At 39.1% G+C, this 19,060-nt stretch overlaps 1 protein-coding gene across 1 annotated transcript in view; it reads right to left on the bottom strand.

Moving 5' to 3' along the window:
• LOC122792185 (bone morphogenetic protein 8B-like) overlaps positions 1-19,060 on the bottom strand; it is a 709,252-nt gene that overhangs the window by 418,115 nt on the left and 272,077 nt on the right. The window lies entirely within an intron of this gene.

Raw genomic sequence — 19,060 nt, 5'->3', positions numbered from 1 at the left:
CAAATGTCTGAAGTATTAATCATGGGCTTATCCTCAGTATCAAGTAACAGAGCATAGTTTACTTTGGTAAATCTATCACCATTACTGCTTACCATATAGATAAAATTCTATTAAATCTGACACAGCCATGAAGGATTTGGGTGTGTTGATAACTGCTTAATTGGCACATTTTTGCTGTTGCTAGAATATCCTTCTATCTTGCAGAACTTATCCTTTGTGATATCTCTTCAAGGTCCAAAGAAGTTATAGTCCTACTTTATTCATTCCTTATTAGGCCATCCTTTGTATGTAAATGCATCCTTTAATACATCTCTCACTAAGCACCTAAACCAGCTTGAGACACCTCATTGTTTTCTCGCCAAAAAGATTTCAGGTTTCAGTACCTTTAGCTACTGAGACAGACCAAAAGTCCTGTCTCACTATGCAGTGTCAAACAGGCTCCTGCAGGGTGATCTTTGTTTAGCTTTCCATGTTATGAATGACCCAACACTCTTTGAACTCCTTCACCCAAAAAGAACCAATGGTAAAGTAGACATCAGTTGTAGAGATCTAAATCTGTACTACCACATCAATAACACCAAATGGCATGCCAGATAATCTAACCCAACATATAACCTGTTTGTGGAATAAGCTGCCCTTGCCTCTCAGGCAGAGTACTTCCGTAGCAACCTTTAATGCCATTCTGGATGAGCTCTCTGGAGAGGTGATAATTTTTCACTGGGGATATATAGAGAAACTCTACTTAATGGGGGACATTGTTAGTCACCCTCAGTATCAACATGGTTTTAGACCACATCACAGTACTACCACTGCTCTCTTATCCTTTGTAGAAACCATCAATAAGAATCATAAACAACCTCTCTCTCTTCTGCTCTCTTTATTGACTCCTCCAAAGCATTACACATGGTCAACCCACATTACCTAAAATAACATACTCCTTCTCCTTCTCCTTCTTGCACAACTTGGGTTAAATGGTTCAGCAAAGCATACCTAGCAGCAAGCAAACAAGGCAATCATCTCAATCTTCTCTCCTCTCCCATCCCTGTCCCTCAGGCTCGGCTCTCTTCTTGCCTTTCTTCTTCCTTCTTCTATCTCCCTCCCCCTTAATCTTCTCCACTCTCCAATATCAAATATGCAATACCTCTCTGCTCTATACCCTCCCCTACTGCTCTCTGCCTGAACTCTGCTCTTCTCTCAATCACTTCAAATGAAAATTGAAACATGGTTGAATCACGTTCCTATTAAAAACCTACTAAAAAACAAAACCAAAAAAAACTTTCCCCACCCGACACCCACTCACCACTCGACCATTCTACCTATAATTATGCTACTACTATCACACCTCTATCAAACCAACTGTATATCAATAACCATTGACAATAAAATCTCTCAATGACAAATCAACACACAACAAATACTACACAATCAGATCAGAAAAATAGGAAATCCCTAAACCCTACCGAATTAAACCCTAAACCCTTGAATCAGCCCCACCATTCTAGCCTTCCATGCCTTTTCTGCTTCTTTCTATCAACAAACCATTAACCAACCTTAAGACAACAAACCTCAACTAAACAACCATCAACTATATGCAACCCAGCCAGCAGCCACCAGCTACCAGACAGCCACCACCTGAAACCACCTGAAACAACACCCACAAAACAACAACCACAAACCTTCTGCCCAACATCAAAAACACAAACATTGCCCAGCCAATAAAATACCAGCCTACAAATACATACTCTCAGAACACCTTATAATCCTTACAACTTTTAATACCTCTCTTTACTCTAACTATAACTTAAGTCCTCAATCTCTCAATAGTCCAATATCTCTAGCTCTGGAGTAGGAAGCACTCACAAAAGGAAACTACAAAACACTACTACCTAGTGATATACAAACAATAAAAAACACAAAAAAACAAATGAAACTGAAAAAGAATAAAAACTCTACAAACCAAACCACTACTTCTCCCTCTAACTCTCCCCTCCTCTCTACCCCCTCTCTCTCCCTTATCCTCTCCCCATCTCTCTCTCTCCTTCCTTTCTTCTCTCTCTTCTCTTTTTTACTTCTCTCCTTTCTTTTCTTTTTTTTTTTTTTTCTACTTTTTTTTTTTTCCCACTTTTTCCTTACTTCCCTTTCCCTTCCCTCTCCCGTAGTTTTATTTGTTTTTGAGTTTTTTAGTAGTTTTAGTTTTGTTTTGTTTTTTAAAATCTTTATTTTTTTCTTGTTTTTTTGTATTTTTGTTTGTTTGTTTTGTTTCTCCTTCTTGTTGTTTATTTTCTTTCATATCTTTGTTTTTATTGGGTCATGTGGCCAAGCTTCTTTGAAACTGAAATTTAAATTCCCTGACAGGGAATTGATCTCAGGGTGTGGGGGTGAGTGTACCAAACCTAATCACTAGACCACCAGGGATTCCACTCCTAATTTTTTCCTTTAGTTATAAGCTTAGTAAAAACCCATGAACCTATGAAAGGAGCTGCAGTTGTTGCCTGCTTATATACGTCAGCAAGGAATTTGGTACAGTTTTGTACAAAACATTGATGAAAACAATCTGAGAGTGTTAGAGGAGGTCATAGCCAGGCAAAAGTATTGTTAAAACACTGCGTAGGCAAAGACATGGTGAGTCAAAAGTAAATGGTATACACTCAGGAGAATGGCTAGTTACCAACAGAATAGGATAGAAACAAACAGCTCCAACATGCCAGTGGCCACATATATTTTCCCTGTAATCCTGAAGATAGGGCCTGAAATATGTAGGAGTTCTACCCAGTAGCACACTACCCTGAAGTACTGGGTGCCATAGATTGCACACATATAGAAATTAAGGTACCACCCAGGGAACAGGGAAGTCTCTACATAAATAAAAAGGGCTTCCACTCTATTAACTGCCAAGCCATGTGTAATGCCAAGGGAATCATCTTGAATGTGTGTGCTGGCAGCCCTGGCAGTTACCACAACTCACATATCTGGCACACCTCCCAGTTATATCAGATGTTCACTAGAGGGTGATATCTCACAGTCATTTACTGGAGGATGCAGGTTATGCACTGGAACCATGGCTGATGACACCCATCAGAAATGCAAACACACTCTCTGAAGAACACCATAATGAGGCACACGATCAAACCAGAAATATCATAGAGCATGTGTTTGGGCTGCTGAAGTCGCAGTGCCGATGCCTAGATACATCTGGGGAGCCTTGCAGTACAATCTACGGACATGTAGTAAAATACGCAAAATCATCCTGAGAAAACAGCTTCAGCAGGATCAACAAGGAGAAGGAGCACACATCTCACTACCAATGTCAAGGTCACCACAGCCACATGCAGATGAGGAGTCAGAGGGGGGAACCAGCAGCTGTTGTGAGTGTAGGCAGACATAGGCATGCTCAATATGCCCTCTCACTGGCTAAGAGGCAATGCATAGCACAGTCACTCACCACCTAAGGGCCTAAAACCTTCCTCCTATGCACATACATATAGCAACATTAATGCCAGACAACTCTCACAACCTTTTCTTACTCATGTATTGGCTGTGTACTGCATGCATCAGATAGATTCAGCCCTGAACTAAAACTGTTGCAACTGCTGGATTTACAAGGTAAGCGTTGAACCCAGAGTGCATCGGGTAATAATATGAATGACTGGCATATCCTTGCATTTCATTACTTGGTAGCTTAAGAAAATAAAAGGTGGGAGATTTCTACAGAAATGACCTTAACATATGACAGCAGAGATTTGTTTGACTTATATGTGTCCATTATTAAGTAGTAGGCTTCAGGCATCAATGATTTGCAGTCATACATCTCAAAAGCAGTGATGGTCACTGCATGCCCTCAGTTTAGCACCATATGTTTGTACCAGAAAACCATTAAGGAGAGAAGTTAGAAAGAGGTCTATATCAGTTCACCGAAATGGCTGAAGTTCGAACACCATATGTTCGAACTTCTAACCACAAAGGGAAAAAAAATCGCTGTTCCAAGAAACACACACACAACACAAGCACACCAAAAAAACAGCAATCCACACACATACACTAAAAATCCTACATCTAACCCTACACTAAACTGTACATACACTACTATCTATCCACTTACCTTAACCCAAACCCTAACTTTAAGGTCCATCACTATCGCACACTCACCTGGCTCACACCCTAACCCTAACTCATCTATCCTGCCATAACCCTAAAGTCTGTCACTATCGCACACCCACTCACCCACGCCCTAACCCTAACTCACCTAACCCGCACCCTAACCCTAACATCCACACAATCGCACACTTACCTGAACCCGACCCGTAACTTTCCACCACAGTCCAGAAAATCATGAAGACACAGAAACGGCCCACCGAATTCTTTCCCTGGGAAAGAATTCGGTGTTCTGTGGCTTTGCGATAATCAGTGTTCAAACTTCACAGTTCGAACATATGGTGTTCGATCGTCAGCCGTTTCGATGGACTGATATAGACCCGTTAGAAAGTAATGATACTCATTTCAGTTTCAGACTTCACAACCCTCAAAAGAACATTCACAATAAAGATAGAAAAGTCTGATGCTACCAACTGTCTAACTTTCTACGACCAATATAAGTCAAAAGTATAATTACCAGTTCAACATCACAAATGCAGATATACTAAACACAAAGTCAGCTATGCACCCTGAGCATCTGACACAAAGCTTATGTATCCCTGAATCCATAAATTTTTTGTTACTTTTGTGACTGTGAAGTTTACAGCAATGAACTGAAAAAGTAGACAAGTGTTATTTCAACATTCTTGTGGCAACAGGTATTAAGTGTAAGACTGCCATATGCATGGTCCTGGAGTCTAATACAAGATATTCCATACACTTTAACTGTTGTTCGACTTCCCATTATAACACTTTAGATAGTGGAGCTGATATGAATTATATGTATGAGGATGAGGCACCATTATTTTCAGATTTATGACTGAGTGTACTATACCTCTGTAAGTATAATTCTGCTATCTGTACTTGCATGGACTTCACAATTACCCAAGACACATACACAACTGGATCTATATCCAATAACCTTGTGACATTACACACACATGTAACAGCTCAAAAAAATGTGTCAATGCATCTACACCTGCAGAGTCAGTTAAGCAGTCAGGTGTGTTCCATAGACTCATTACTAACTCTCAAACTTTTTGCTATGCGGCTTGCATTTGCTCATTGCTTAACTATGCTCAAACATGGAAAGTATTGTAAATGTGTATCTCACACATGCAAACACTTTGTCAACAGTTGCACAAACCCACTGCTTGCCGCATTATGGAAAAGTAAATATTATTATAAATTACTGCTGTTTACTTTCCTTTTCCTGTCTATGACATGAAATTACACGTGGAAACATACAAACTGAAGGCTTTATCTAACAATATGTCTCATATTTACAATACAGACATGTGTTGCCTCCCCCCATGCACTACAACCCTGGTGTCTCAATACTTTTTCCACACATATGTAACCTAATATCAAATGTGTGATATGCAATGCATATCAATCTGGTAACATGTAAAACTAGAATTATTGACCCATAAGCCTAAAAAGCCTTACCTGCAAGGCTAGGGAAGGAATCAGCATGGACCTTATCCACAGGGACATAGGTGACCTTCAACACACTTGACCTGACCCATTTTGGTTTTGTCAAGGTTAGCTCTTGTTTATTATACCTAGTGGACTTTTTGATATTGACCCCAAAGACTTGGATGAGGGATAACAGGACATACCGCCTATGATGAGTTATCCAAGGCCTTTAATAGTATCATAGGGAAAATCTCCCATCTGGGAATTAACCCATATATTACTAGATGGATCGCTAACTGGCTTACCGACAGAACACACACTGTCAAAGTTGGGGACTGCACCTCCACCACTAGACCAATTACCAGTGGAATACCACAAAGATCTGTGCTGGGCCCTCAACTATTTGGAAATTATTTCTCTGAAGTCCAGGCAAAGGTAGATGACCCGTGGCTTACCAAGTTTACAGATTACTGTCAACTGGATGCAGTCAAATAGAGTTCCCCAATGATGTTAACATATTACAGAAGGAGTTGATACAGAAAAATGATTAGTGCCAAATTCATGGACTGAACCTTAAAGCAACAAAATGTCTCATTGTCCCCTTTGGCAATGAAATACCCCTGCTGATTATGATATACATAGCACTCCTCTAAGCTCAGACACAGTGTTTTGAGATTTGAGAATACATGTTGATAGCAATCTACACTTCAATCGCTATGTGTCCATAATGGTAAGACACACATTGTACATTGCACACCTCATAAATTAGGCCATCACATCCAAGACCATCAAGGTCATAGCTCTACTGTAGTCTATCCTTATCAGACCACTAACTGAGTACAATGTTCCCTTTTGTCTGTACCTCACCAGACACCTGCAGCAACAGGAGAAAACATGGAGATTTGTGACAGGGAGAAGAATAACTTGTACCAGGGATCTCAACCTAGTCTGTGACATAAACAGAACATGCTAGGGAGACAGATATATCTCCTAGTGATTGCCACTCCTCTGTAATAGGCTCCTACTGCATGTGAAGCAGGGCTCATCAATGACGCAACCTTGACAACTGCATGGGTAACTGTAAATTCATGGACAGGGCCATTCGGTGCTGATCACAAAATTGCTTTGCTAACAATGACTATCTATGCTCAATAAGGGTACTTGTAAAAACCCTAGGGCCATTAGGCTAGTAACCTCCTATGAACCGATGAAGTTATGATCCTATGCAGGCCTCCCAACATCTTCTCTCCAACATGCCCTGCTGATGTCATCCACTATAAGCTGACCTGCAATGTTGTAAAAGTCAGACGTGTGCTGTGGAAAATGCTTAAAGTACTGAGTTCTATAGTCTGTGTACTTCAATAAGTAGGAGTTCTGCTCCCACTGCAGTCAACTGTGTGTGTGTGTGTGTGTGTGTGTGTGTGTGTGTGTGTGTGTGTGTGTGTGTGTGTGTGTGTGTGTGTGTGTGTGTGTGTGTGTGTGTGTGTGTGTGTCCAACAGTTACTGCTCCAGTCCCATGGACTGATAGTATTTTGATAGTTGCACATGCCTACACATCCATTTCATACAGGCCTCCCAACATCTTCTCTCCAACATACCCTGCTGATGTCATCCAGTATAAGTTGATCTGCAGTCTGTGGTGCTTGCTTAAGGTACTAAGTTCTGTAGTCTATGTACTTAGGTAGAGGTTCTATTCTCACTGCAGTCAACTGTGTTTGTGCTCTTACTTGATAGTGCAGAGAACCTTTTACACCAGTATGTGGGACACTGTTATTACCAAATTCTCTTCAACAGACACTGCTTATGTTATCAGCTATATCTGATTTGTAGATATGCACTATTCCCACCAGGGCAGGGTGAGAGACTGGCCTAGAGACAAGGCAGAAGTCACCTCATCTTATACGATACAGATTACTATGACATGGCTTTCAGTCTATCTGTATACATCATAGCATGGTTTGTAGGCCCTGTATTTTCTTAGTGAGAAACCCCTGTGGTCTCTCCAGGTGCATGTGTCTGGTGAGGTACATGCAAAAGAGAGCACTATATTCTATTAGTGATCTGATAAGGTTCGAGTACAGTGCTGTCATATAATCCTAAAATCTGAATATGATGGAGTGACTTATGATGTGCACAATAAAGGCTTTCAATACCAGTGTGGATACTTGGTGGTCAAAGTTCAGATTGTTATCTACATGTGTTCCCAGTACTTGCATCACCAGGTTTCAGCATAGCAGGACTGTTGTCAGTGCTGTAATTAGCATAGAATTCCACATTTCAGAAGGACAAAATAAAGACCCATTTTTGTATTAATTTGTCACAAAAGCACAACACAAGAATGGTTTGTAAAATAAAAAGTTAGTTTCTTTATTGACGTTTAGCGCTTTCAGCTGTCCCCAGCCTTCATCAGAACAAATATTCTCTCCTAAGTCAGAGTTTAAATACATAACTGGTTATCTCCTTAATTGATAAATTAATAAAAAACCCCCAAAAACATTTTGACTATTTAAAAAGACATAACCATGGTTTACAAATTCAACTAAGTCATATGTCTATACTACTACTAATGTGAGTGTCTAAAAACACAATACATAATCATATGCAAATTTAGTAAAAAATATATATATATATATGTACAAAATATACTTTTAAAATTAATTGTAAATTTTATGTAACAACCATTGTTTGCATTATTATCTTAATGAAACATGCTTGTATGTATACCTTAACATTCAGATAGGTCGTGTAAATACATTATTATGTGCCTCAGGTTTACAAATCATATTATTTGATGTTTAATAGGTTATTCCAAGGCTAAAAATGGTTTCAAGCTAATGAAATCAAAATTTACATAAAATTTACAATTAATTTTAAAAGTATATTTTGTACATATATATATATATATATTTTTTACTAAATTTGCATATGATTATGTATTGTGTTTTTAGACACTCACATTAGTAGTATTATAGACATATGACTTAGTTGAATTTGTAAACCATGGTTATGTCTTTTTAAATAGTCAAAATGTTTTTGGGGTTTTTTTATTAATTTATCAATTAAGGAGATAACCAGTTATGTATTTAAACTCTGACTTAGGAGAGAATATTTGTTCTGATGAAGGAAAGAAACTAACACTTCAGTAGGGACCATTTTTGTATTAATTTGTGGATCGTGTGGTTTTGTCACCAGTCATTTGTCTGTGTTATCAGCACTGGTGGACTCAGTGATTACACCAATATGCAAGAATCAGCAAACTTGGTAAACCAAAGGCCATATACTTTAGCCTGAACTGTTGAGAAATATATTCCAAACAGTAAAGGGCAAAGCATAGATTCCTGGGGTGTGACAATGGTGACAGCTCTACTGGTACATGTTGATCCACCAACTTTCACAGTATATGTTCTGTCCATGAGCCAATTAGGTTCATAGGTACATAGGAGGTTGCTAGGCTATTAGCCCTAGGGCCTTTATAAGCCTAGCCATGTTATACCCTTGTTTCCTTATTTACCAAGTTGTATGGTCTATATTTGCAGATCGAGTCTATGATATGATCAACACCACTTTATCCAAGAGGGACATAGATGGCATCCCTGGGATAAATTTATGGTCTCCCATCCAGTTACCTAAGTTACTCTTAAATAGGGTCATTGAAGAGCTCTGGTTTATGCTAACAGGACGTTTCTTCCAGAGGAGTGGCAATCTCTGGGAAACATATCTGTCGCTCCAGCATGTCCTGTTAATGTTACAGGCTAGGTTAACATTCCAAGAGAGAGTGAATCTTGTTCCATTTGACTTGCGAATGTGCAGCATTTCCATTAGGGCAGGGTCCAAGACAAGTCGCCTCTCAGCAGCCTATAAGATACAGAGTACAGTGACAGGGCCTTCAGTCTGCTTGTGTAGGTCGTGTGTTGAAGACCCACAATTTTCTTGGTGAGAAAAGTCTGAGATCTCTCCAGCTGCTGCTGCAGGTGTCTGGTGAGGTACATACACAAGGGAGCATTGTACTCTATTAGTGGTCTGATGAGTGATGAGTACAGGGGAGTTATAACCTCTTTAGCTCTGGATCCAATGCCCTTACTTATGAGATGTGCGATACAGAAGACCTTCCTTACCACTGTGGACACATGGTGATTGTCGTTAAGGCTGCTATCAACCTGTGTTCCTAAATCTCTCACCACAGGGTTTGAGCTAAGGGGGGGGGGTACTGTTAATATTGTAATTTGCAGGAACTTCCCCTTTGCTGAAAGGGTGATAATGCATTTTTTGCATTTAGTTTAAGTCTGTGGCTTTGGCACCAGTCATTTGTCTGTGTAAGCCCTTTTTGTAGTATGTCAGCATCATTGGGGGATTCAATGATTGCACCCAGTTTGCAGTCACTGGCAAACTTGGTAAGCCACATGGCATCTATTTTTGCCTGGACTTCTGAGAAATAGATTCCAAACAGTAGGGAGCCCAGCACAGGTACTTGTAGTACACCACTGGTAACTGGTCTGCTGGTAGAGGTGGAATCTCCAACTCTGACTGTATGCATTCTGTCGGGAAGCCAGTTGGCTACCCATCTAGTGACAAATGTGTTAATTCCTAGCTGGGTGAATTTCTCAATTATGCCTGAGTGGGGGATTGTGTCAAAATAGGATGTATATACTGTTTTACCTTTGTCCAGGGATTTGGTGACATTCTCGAAGTCCACCAGGTTTAATAAGCATGATCTACTATTAACAAAGCCAAATGGGGTCAGGTCAAGAGTTTAAAGGTCACCTATGTCTTTGTTGATAAGGTCCATGATGATTCTCTCCATGGTTTTGCAGATAAGGCTGGTTAGTTTATGGATCTATAGTTCCCAGGATTGGATGATGGACTCCCTTTGTGCAAGGGAATTACTTTTGCTGTTTTCCACTCTGCTGGGGCAAAGACAGTAGTTAGACTGTGGTTGAAGAGAGTGCCAAGCAGTTCTGCTAGGTCCTGATTTAGACCATTTTGTAGGCAGCCTGGAATGTTATCCAGTCCCATAGAAGCTGTGTTTTTGGCTGTGGAAAGTGTGGTTATGACCTGCTCTTTGGAGATACTAGGTAAAGGACTGGTAAAAGGTATGCTTTGGGATATGTCTGGTGGGGACAGAGGGTGAAGTTTGCACCAAATCTGTCTGCTAGCAGGTTGGTGATATCCTCATGGTCAGTACAAGTGGTACCATCCACTACTAGTTCAGCGCAAAGCTGGGGCTTCCCTTTCAGATTTCTGATGTAGCTAAAGAATGCCTTGTGATTATCCTTAGCTAGGGATGCTAGTTTAGCTTCATAATTGGCTTTAGAGGACTTTACAAGATATCTAATTTGCTTATTCAAGCTGTGGAGGGTGTCCTTCCTCTGCTGAGTCTGTTCCCTCTTGTTCTTAGACATTAGTTTCTTCCTCTTGTTGTACAACCTATTTATGCTTGATGTCCACCAGGGTGGCTTGTTTTTTTGTGAGGACCTTGTTTTGATCTGTTCAGGTACAGCCAAGTCTATGCATTTGTATAGGTGTATATACAGGGCATTTGTGTATACCTCTGCATAAGAGTCATTGTTGACAGTGGTAGCAATTGGTTAACCATCTAGTGATGTAAGTGTTAATCTCCAGCTGGGAGAGTTTCTCAATGATACCTGCGTGGGGGATTGTGTCAAAACCTTAGGCCAAATCAAGATAGGCAGTATGCATTGACTTACCTTCATCCAGGCCTATCACACAGAATCAATGGGCTGTGACAACACCACATATTGCCTGTGGCATGACTCAGTACATACATCTTCCTGATATGGTTGAATATACACTTCAACATATCCTCCACATGGGCTATATTCCAGTAGAAGGGTATACATCAACATGCATCCATCTGAGTTAGGGAGGAACAGTACCTGATGCATGCATGTATAGACACATCCTGACTCTCCTCAACTGTGAGGTAGACTAATATGTGATCACGGACATTTTCTAAATGGGCACTAGTAATATCCTGGCTATGTGCAACAGACGTATGTGAATTGTTAATGCTACATCATGTCTGTTACCTCTGTTAGATGTCCTCAAGGAGGTCATCAAGGGCATGCATGATGACAGCACCTATCATCTTGTTGAACTTGACCAGGCCGAGGCATTTGACACAAATCTACACTGAGGTAATAAATCAACACTGTCAGATGTGGTCATAAGCAGCTATATCACATATGTGGCATCTAACCATGTTGATGTGCGAAGTGACCTATATCTCAAGTCCAGTGATCAGGTCCATATATCAGGGCTGTCTGCTAGGCCATTTCCTGTCCATTATTTAATTGATGGACATCTCAGATGACATACACATCCTGTGTTCAAACCACTGTCTGAAGGACTACAGATTGTGGGCAATCATTGACCCAACTGTGATATCAGTATAATACAGACAGCATCAACACATGCACTTAAGATTGCTGCCACAGCCATGACAACACCTGCAATGACAAGAAAACATGGGGGATTTGTTATGCCAGGAAAACAAACATACAATCCAAGTATAATGTGGACATCACACCCTATAATCAGACCAATAGGTACATGACCTGTGTCCTGGGGTAGATAGTAAGTAGAACGTCCACCAGCATGTGGTCACAGTGTTGACTACTTCCTTGTATGTAAAACAACTACTGAGTATGGGAAGGACATCTACATCACAGGCCATAATACCTCCATAGTTCACAGCCTTCATCACACCAATAACTGAGTACAATGCACCCTTCTTCATGTACTTCCCTACATATCTTCCAGCAATGTGTAACTGAAGTGTACCACTTTGTCACAGATAAGCTGTCACACAGCTTATTCGCCATACCTAAGTATTCTTTTTGTGGCATAAACATTACTGTCAGATGGTGTGGAACCGCCATCAAGTTGTTACATTAGAAGCATGCATGTGTGCAACCTGTTCTGGTGATGCACAGAGTACATACATAGGTGTTTGACAACATTAATGGCATGGATAACATTTGTGACAGTGCGGATTGTGCTATATCTATATCTATATCTATATTTATATCTATATCTATATACATATATATGCCATGCACACCTGTCAGCTTAGTCTGTATTACTCATAATGTCACACACAGGTATAGCAGTGTCCCACCTAACACCTGCAGCAGATGTTACATGCCAGGGCAGTGTGTGTGATTACCCTCATAGAATGTGGATGTATCATAATAGTTGTACATCTCTGATCACTCTAAATCACATGTTATATCAGAGGCATGGGATTACTGGTGGTATTATTCTTATATTGTCCATGATTGCATGTGTTTCTTTTACTGTTATCCATGAGCCTTTACCTGTGTCCCACTTGCTGGAGACCTCTGCTGAGATTACACTCATATTCTGACAAATCAGCTTATACAGCTTCACAATATGCATCTTACTCCAGTTTTATGTCAGATCCCGGATAGATGTCCTGAGATATTATTCATGTAAGGGTGATTATCTCACATTGACATCCCCCCCATTCCTATGTCACCTTGTGTGACAGTCACATAACACACATTTTCACTGTACCATATTGATATGTGATTGGTTTTGCTGCTACAACCGTCTTCCATTGACATGCCCTCATCTGCTGGACATTAGGCTGTTTCACTTGTCCTCTTTCCCTGTATTCATTCCTACAATTCATCTGTGTCCCTATTCAATATACACACACTTCCCAAGTGTTTATTTTACATGGCAGTCCACGTACTGTTACAAATCATTTGCACAGCTTCAGTACAGAATGCCAGGAATTGGAATATCACATTTTCTACCTGGGATCTGATAAATAGATGATATGAGAACATTATTGTCTTAGAAGTATTATTGTTGACAGTGTGTAAGACAGTGTGTAAGAAGCGTTTATGTTTATTTTGCTAAGAGCTAACTGTGGTAACCATCTGAAATGCAAGACACGGAGACTGAATGGCCAAAACAATGGACTTATGTACACCAGTCCAAGATAGTCCTTTCTCAGAATATTCCCTTTTCTCCAAGGTATGGTGATCTCAGAGTTGGAATATATAAGTTTGGAGATGTGGGGTGCTTGCCCCCCACATTGAGTCCCCCTGCAAAAAAGAAGTTTAAAGTGAAATAGCAATGTTCAAGATTCCCTCTTCTCCTGGATTTGAAATTTTTTTTCTGTCTGTCAGCACTCAACGTTACAAGTTCCAGCATTTAAATAGTGAGCCTACTGCTGTTTATAACTGGGGTTTTGCTGCAAGCCTAGCTTACAGTAGACAGTAATTGAAGCGTTATAGACTTCCACTAGCTGTGGATTATGCCTAAAGTACTGCTATTGATAAACTTAGGTTCTGAAGTTTTATGCACTGCCTTTAACTGTGGATTGTGCCAAAAATATGACTGTTAAATTCTTATTCTTCAGTATCACATACTCAACAGTCAAGCTTTATATTTGCACTATGCTGCCACATGCACTTAATGTTATATTTCTTCAATTCAAATGTAAGGTCATAGAAATATAATTCAGAATGTCTGGGTATATACATGTACAAGATTGTGATGCAAATAATTATTTTTTTGTTTTGCCTTTTCTTATTGTCTAGTTTTTATCTGAAAAGGGTCACTGGATCTGTTCACAAACATAGTTCTATTCAAATGTGAGGTCATACAATTACAATTCTAAATGCAAAGTTTTATATTTATACTACTTTGTGATGTAAAAGATTAGATTTGTAATGTCTTTGTCTAAAGGCCTGAATCGTGATTGAAAGGGTCAGTTGACCAGTCAATTTACTCAGTTAATAATGCAAATAAATAATAATAAATAAACAGTTTCACTTATCCAGTGTTTACCGGACTACAGGAAAATAAGAATTCCACGTAACAACCTCATTTAAAAGTTATAAATTTCATACTTGATGGTATTTATACTAAGGTAGTTCATAGCAACTATATACTAATCTTCCAGCCATAGCATCTGAGATGTAATAATCGTTCTCTAAAGCCACCAAACAATGGATGGAATTTTTTACTACACTTGTCTCAAGGTGGGCAGTATGAAATCTCAGAGTATAATACATATCCTTTCAGACGAGCCATGCACTGAATAATTAGTGCAAGAAAAACTCTTAAGTCTCACTTTATACCTCTCAACTGTCCAGATTTTTGCCTCATATTTTTGGTGTGTTCCTCATAAAATTTGTGGTTTTGTGGAAAATTATTGAAGACTATAATCACTAAATACTGACATACATTGTAGTTTCAAATTTTGTATCCTCAAAATAATGCATACTAGGGTAAAACCTATTGTTCTAGCAACTTTCTAGGTTTATAAGAGCAATAATTAAATATTGTCCCTATTTTTGGGCTTTTGCCTCCCATTATTTTTGCATTTGTCCAGATTTCTTATGTTAAGAGGTTGAGAGGTATGTCTCAGTTAGAAAAAAATAAAACATTGTTAAAACTGATTCGGGACCCTACATCCTGAAAACATGTTTGCAAAGCTTATGTAAACAGAAACCTTACTAGGTTCAGTCTAATACTCAAGATAAATAAAAAACTCAACTATTCACTTTCACTATGGTTTTATCCTGTAATCAACTTGTTAAGCCTGAATACAAGAAATTTGTCAAAAGAGATTCTTCAAGGTTGTTAGTCTTTTTACATTTCATCTTCCACGATTTCTAATTATTGACTTTTGCCTCATTTGTGCCAGTTTTAAACGTAATTAAAATTAAGCATCTCCTGAATCTTAGCTAAACATTTCAGTTATTTCTACAGCCTTTTTAATCATACTTGATATCCCAAATATACTAATTAATTTTCATAATAAAACAAATTTTCTGAGTTCATATATAATTCTGTTAAGCATTAGTTGAAGAAATGTCCTTGTGTTTATCTCTGAATTATTTCACATCTACAATAGGCTTTTTAATATTCCAACCCCTAATAGTATGAAACAATTGGTGTCCCCTTTTGGAAGCATGTTTGGCATTTAGTTTTCTAAGTTTTTACAAATGCACAAAAGCTTGCTACTCTATATCTCTAGTAACATTGCACTCCCTCTACCTATTTCAGTGCACCCTGTGCTATTGCAGTTCTCTCCTTTTAACATATAATGCTATTTTAACTATGGCTATATTAAAGTTATTCCACTTAATAGCCTTCATCTTCTTCTTTTGGCTTTTCCCGGTTAGGGGTCGCCACAGCTGATCACCTGTCCGCTCATGATTGGCAGTAGAGTTTTACGGTGTCGAGTTGCCAGCCCAGCGCCCAACCTTCCACAGAAGGCACACGCTCATACCTAGGGCCAATTTAGAGTGTCCAATCCCCCTACAGCATGTCTCTGAGATGTGGGAGGAAACTGGAGCACCTGGAGGAAACCCACGCGACCACAGGGAGGACATGCAGACTCTGCACAGAAGGCACCCCAGCTGAGAATCGAACTGGAGAACATCTTGCTGTGAGGTGACAACGCTAACCGCTGCACCACCGTGGCCGTCCCATTCCACTTAATAGCCTGATATTTGTATATCCACTCAGGGCAGAACATTTTTGTCTCAAAACTTCCTCAAACTGTCTCTGAAATGCTTATCATAAAACCCCACCCCTTTTCTAACTTTTGCAGACCTGCCCATCACTATATGAATAACCAATGAACTGAAGAAGACATCCAATGCATGTTAACCTTGCCCACAATTAGTCATGGTGAAATAATGAGAAATCTGATATCTTCAGTTGTGCATGATATATGCAAAAGCTATCTCAGAACCATTCACAAATGGTGCCAAATTAGTCCTCTGAACACATTCTTCAGTTAGTGTTGCAGTAAACTTTGTTACTTTCAACTTAAACCTTAAACCTTTTATAATTAGTCATAGTCCAAATCACTTTCATACTAATACATAAAATATCCAATGATGGCAAACTTCTCAGCTCATTCAGTCCTATGTCTAACTCCTTAAATATTTATTAACCTAAATAAATTCCTAAACCAGACAAAATCTAGCATTCATGTTCCACCTCCTTGCACTAAGAGCCACCTTCTAAATCTACACAAAATTATTATTAGAAATCCTATCCCTGCTTTTCCCCATCAGCAAATCTAAAAAGAGTACATTCCCTGCTATCTAACTCTTGTGGCAAAGAAATGTACACTTCGTATGTGTCTAGCGCTAGAATTGCATCACATCTCCTACTTACATAGAGTATGAAGTCTTCTCCTTACCATACAGCAATACTTCAAACATTCAAGGAGGGTTACAAAAACATAGGAGTCTAAGAACAGTGTGAATTCATGCTATTACAACATCTTGTCAAGAAGGGGCACACGGAGCACTGGATGTTAGAAAAATCTTCTAAAAAAGAATTAGTGGGGTAGGATTAGTGAGGGAGACTTTCAAATGATGAACAAACAATCAGAACGTAGAGGTATTAACAGCAAGCCAAATGGAACAATAAGACACTGCAGCTTTTGTTTAGCAGTTTTATGGAAAAAGAAGAATCCTGGATACGCTTGCTTTTTATTATGGTATGTCTACATGTATGCACGTATGTTTGTATACCAGTATACATAAATGCAAATATGAAAGTATTTATTTATTTTTGAGTTGGTAGATGAGCCATCTTAGCACAGCTTTCCAAATGGCAGGAGTCCATAAAGTCCTAGTAGAATATCTAAAGCTTCATGAGGAGTTTATTTTTCATATTTCTGCCTTTCATGCTTGTACCCCATATATGTAGCTGAATCCTAGAATGTGTCCTGCCACTTTTTCACACTGCACCCTTCTCACCGTGATATAACTTTATTTTTTTTGTGAGATCATGTCTGCTTGCAGTATTCTTTTGGTTTGATAAAGCATTCATCCTGTACCATGTGTTTTCCTTCCTTCATAAGCCCAAAAGATTACAACTGAGAGTGACCACTTGTTGTGTTTTCTGTATGGGTCCATCTCATTCTTTAGCAATGTCCTTCTAATCATCATACCATTGTCCTTCTAATCATCATACCATTGTCCTTCTAATCATCATACCATTGTCCTTCTAGTCATCATAACATTGTCCTTCCAGTCATCATACCATTATCCTTCCAGTCATAATACCATTGTCCTTCTAGTCATCAGACCATTGTCCTTCTAGTCATCATACCATTGTCCTTCCAGTCATCATACCATTGTCCTTCTAATCATCATACCATTGTCCTTCTAGTTATCATACCATTGTCCTTCTAATCATCATACCATTGTCCTTCCAGTCATCATACCATTGACCTTCTAATCATCATACCATTGTCCTTCCAGTCATCATGCCATTGTCCTTCTAGTCATCATGCCATTGTCCTTCCAGTCATCATACCATTGTCCTTTTAATCATCATACCATCGTCCTTCTAGTCATCATAACATTTTCTTTCCAGTCATCATACCATTGTCCTGCCAGTCAAAATACCATTGTCCTTCTAGTCATCAGGCCATTGTCCTTCTAGTCATCATACCATTGTCCTTCTAGTTATCATACCATTGTCCTTCTAATCATCATACCATTGTCCTTCCAGTCATCATACTATTGTCCTTCTAATCATCATACTATTGTCCTTCCAGTCATCATACCATTGTCCTTCTAATCATCATACCATTGTCCTTCTAGTTATCATACCATTGTCCTTCTAGTCATCATACCATTGTCCTTCCAGTCATAATACCATTGTCCTTCTAGTCATCAGGCCATTGTCCTTCTAGTCATCATACCATTGTCCTTCCAGTCATCATACCATTGTCCTTTTAATCATCATACCATTGTCCTTCTAGTCATCATACCATTGTCCTTCTAGCCATCACCCATCCTTCCTTTATACTTGTAGCAATAATACTTCAGTACCTCTCTTTTTCAGTATAAACAGTATAATTGCCATTTCAGTAATTTACCATTATCATATTTCACTTAATTCTGGTAGAGTTAATTCTGGACACATTAAAAATGATGCTGTGATGCCCTCAAGTCAGTTGGTTTAAAATGTCTATAACAATGTGTGCACATTAATACTGGCATAATCCCTAAAACAGTGTTTCAGTTATACATGGGAGTGATCACAGCTAAGCAGAAGCTTCAAAAGAGTCTGCGCTCCCAAAAGTAAATTCTAAGGGTAAGGCTACTCAAACCAGTCTCTGGAAATTAGATTCTCCATTGAACTTCATTATGTGATGTGACTGGTGAGATAAGGAAGCATGATCACCTTACTGCCACAGTGGTCCAGGAAGTAAAATGAGCATGATCACCTTACTGCCACAGTGGTCCAGGAAGTAAAATGAGCGCATAATGCCAGTTGAGGCGAATTACGTATAGACATACTTAAAATACAGCTGTTGGTGGTGGTTTATTGCAGAGACTTCTGAAACAAGAATTTACATCTCATTTTGAAAAGGGACCAGATTATTTTATAGTTTGGCTTTAGTTGTTGGAGTGAGTACTTTTACATGGCTCCATGTTTCCTTTTATTATAGGATCATAGAATCATAGGAAGT

Source organism: Protopterus annectens, chromosome 1.part2 (genome assembly GCF_019279795.1).
Source record: "Protopterus annectens isolate FY-2018-M chromosome 1.part2, PAN1.0, whole genome shotgun sequence".
Taxonomy (NCBI): domain Eukaryota; kingdom Metazoa; phylum Chordata; order Ceratodontiformes; family Protopteridae; genus Protopterus; species Protopterus annectens.
This window is presented reverse-complemented; position numbering and strand designations above follow the sequence as displayed.